A 3553-nucleotide genomic window follows, 5' to 3' on the forward strand; every position below is an offset into this window, starting at 1 on the left:
GATTACTTAGATAAATTTCGGCCGAAGTTGACTCAGGCCATGTCTAATTTAATAGCACCACATGAAAGAGATACACAGTCAGTTCTGGGGAACCGTAGCCCATTCAAGCAGAGGGTTATTGTTTTCAGAGACATATTTGGGTGTGGGTGGTTTATCTAGTATTTGTTGGGGGTAATCATCTAGGTATCGTTTGAATGCCGTGAAGTTACTTTCCTACTTTATGTGTGTCTGGCACGATGTTGAAGAGAGCAGGGCCAATTGAGGTGATACGACACGAACATTTCTGTAGTGGACGAATGGTACGGGAGCCAACCCTCGGACGAATTTTAAAGATGGGCAATGTTGATGGAATATTTTCCACATCATACAGATGATATAGAGCTCACATGATATGGAGGGAGCAAAGCCTGAGCTTTTTGAATCGATCCCAATAGTCAAGGCTTGTCATGTCATCCTCCGCAGACCTCCGCCAAGCAGCTCATTTTAAGATAGATACGTGAGTAAAATTACTAATAGAGAAACGAAAATAAACTTTGGAAACAGCAACGCCACCATAGGTTACATTGAAACGATGAACGTGTTTTCAAGGGAGATAATCAAAGAACGTAACATTGTAATATTTCATGTAAAGTAAATATAACAAATGAAAAATCCTTCAAGAATCCATAGAAATTCCCGGATCACTACCAAAATTTCATCATCTGTTCCTTGTGTCATTACCGTTCACAACTTTTTGAGTTATTTTGCGCACAGACAGACGGACAAACCAACGCCGATGAAAACATAACCTCCTTCTTTGGCGGAGGTAATAATTGCTTGTAACGGAGATGTAAAGCCAGGAATTCGAGTGAGGGTCAGTTGAGTATGTCGACTGCAGTTCTTAACTGGTAATTTATCTTATCGACCTCGGAAGAAGAAAAAAAAGGCCACTTTAACATCGGGGGGATTTGAACTCAGAAAGTAAAACTCGGCGCAATTGCCACAAGACATTTTAGCCAACGTTCTAACGATGCTATCAATCGAAATATCTCATGGCCTGAGCACAAGACCAAAGTATAGATTTATGGACACATTTCTACTGTGGTTACTCAACACAGAATAGGCTTGATGTTCACACTTCTCACACTGAACACAAAGTCAAACTTTGGAAACTTTTGCACCGTACGGTGCCCGAAGAGCGTCATTCAGCTACATTGATGTTATTATTAGTGACCCAACATGAAACTGAGGACCCACCAAAGCTAATAGGGGTGGAGAGAGTTCTGAGATTCTTGGTGCAGTGTATTGAAAGACATTTTGATTGAGGGTTGCCTGAAGAAAAAACATGTATTTGTAGGGGCGAGGTGGTAGTAGTAGTAGTAGTAGTAGTAGTAGTAGTAGTAGTAGCAGCAGTAGTAGTAGTAGTAGTAGTAGTAGTAGTAGTAGTAGTTTTCCCATTTAAACTTTTTCTTTTTCAAAAATCTCTTTGGACTCCTATAACGAATTTTTCTTCTTTTTTTTTAAAAAAAAAGCCTTTAAAATTTTTTATTTACATCCCATCAACAAGTTATTTTGGTTTTAACTTTTTTGCTTCCTTTTATTTTCTTGATTTATTGGTTATTTTTTGTAATTCCACGTTTAAAAATATGGTGATTAAGATTACGAGAGAAAACAAGAAATGCTTTTTTGAAACTTCAATCTCTTACCGCATAGCTAAGCTGTGTGGTAAGAGATTGAAGTTTTGCTTCACATCTTAATGGCTCTCTGTTCAGTTCTATTATAGCTTCGGCCGACCATAGCCTTGTGAGTGAATTTAGTTGGCGGAAACTGAAAGAAGCCTGGCGTGTATACACACACACACACACACACACACACACACACACACACACACGCGCGCGCGCGCGCGCGCATACACAAGTGCTCGTCTCTATCTCTACCCTGTTTTCTTTCCTCCGTCCATGCTTGCTCCCCTTAGGTAGGCAATATCCTCTCCTCTCCAACAGGGAGATAGATGAAGCTCTATTACAGTGGCGAGAGCGGGGTTTGTCAGTTCCTGTTACAGCCCAGGATAGACGGAACAATCTGCGTTCAGGTGCCACTTTCAACTCTCTCTTTGATCAATCTGATCAATTTTCAAGATGTCGCCAACTTTCAGCTAGTGCAAAATTCTCGGGACCTGTGGTCCGCGTTCTCCTGGTAGTATTGGGGGGTCTGTCAGCATGTTAAGCTGACAGGCCTTTCAATATCATGGGGCCCGTGGGAAAACTCATTTAAATCAAAGGGATCCTTGGTAGTGTAAAGATTGTGAACCACTGGTCTAGAGGAACTTCGCATCTCCATCGCACTCAAAGTGGGAGCTGGCGTTTGTAGGGTACTAAGACCAATGTGGTTGGCCCCTTGACCCCACAGATCTTCACGGTCTGTCTTGCCGCCTAAATGCTGGTCGCTTCGTTCGTTACACCGAGCTAAACCTAATCATTAAGCAGGCCCTCGCTCGGATTAATATCCCCTCCATTCTGGAGCCGATGGAGTTATCCAGAAGTGATGGAAAGAGACCAGATGGTCTTACCCTCTTTTACTTACTCCCACATCTTGGATGCTCCAGTAAATAAGAGGGTCACTGCTTCCGTAGCAGAACAGAAGAAAACCCTGAAGTACTGAGAACTGACAGTGAACTATCTCTTCCGACCTGTGGCGTTTGAGACGTTCGGAGGGACTGGACCACTAACCGCGAAGTTCTTGTCGTCGTCGGCATTTCGCCTTACTGAGGGTGTCAGGTGGTAATGCTGCGAGCGTACTGGCTTGCGTCAGTAGTTTCCGTTGAACCTTGTGGTGTGCGATCAGTTGAAGCGCTTGGTGCTGCATTGTTGATGTTGTTCTTTTTTCCCCCTCTTTCTTCCCTACAAATGGTTTCAATAGTTTTAGCAGAAAGATTTGGAAGAATTAGAAGAAAGTTCTCCGATAATTTTCTTTCATCTAAGTAAATGTTTATGCTAAGTTAAGAATTTGCCTGCGAAATCTTATAAAATGACAATGTTCTAAAAGATGTCTCTTGCAAAACATAGTGACGACCGGCGAGTTTTTATGAAAAAGATATAAGGATGTATTCAACCGACTACGTTTTGTGGAACTAGTAACATACGAAATATCAACGAATGGAAATATTTGGTGGTAACAATATAAAATTATTCTGATGCGTAAGCAATTATTTTCAAGTAATAAATAACAACGATAAGACTACAGCTGTCGCTTGCATCGGTGGTTCAGTGGTAGAATGCTCGCCTGCCACGCGGGCGGCCCGGGTTCGATTCCCGGCCGATGCACTATATCTTTTTGAATAATGTTTTTTTTTTTTTATTATTAGTTAGGAAAATTAAAAAATCAAGAGCATTAAAATGAGAAATCTACCATTCACGCCTGTTCCAATAAATTAATGGCAGGATAAATAATTGATAATATCAATATGTAGCTATGTTCTGAGTTCAAACTCTGCCAAGGTCTACTTTGCCTCTCATCCTTTCGGGGTCAGTAAATTAAGTATCAGTTGCATACTGGGGTTGATCTAATCGATTGG

The 3553-nt window shown here is 41.3% G+C and overlaps 1 non-coding gene across 1 annotated transcript; it reads left to right on the forward strand.

Moving 5' to 3' along the window:
- The first annotated feature begins 3231 nt into the window (after window positions 1-3231).
- Trnag-gcc (transfer RNA glycine (anticodon GCC)) lies at window positions 3232-3302 on the forward strand. Its single transcript has one exon. It is a non-coding gene; the product is annotated as a tRNA-Gly (tRNA).
- The last annotated feature ends 251 nt before the right edge of the window (window positions 3303-3553 follow it).

Source organism: Octopus bimaculoides, chromosome 3 (assembly GCF_001194135.2).
Source record: "Octopus bimaculoides isolate UCB-OBI-ISO-001 chromosome 3, ASM119413v2, whole genome shotgun sequence".
Classification (NCBI taxonomy): Eukaryota; Metazoa; Mollusca; class Cephalopoda; order Octopoda; family Octopodidae; genus Octopus; species Octopus bimaculoides.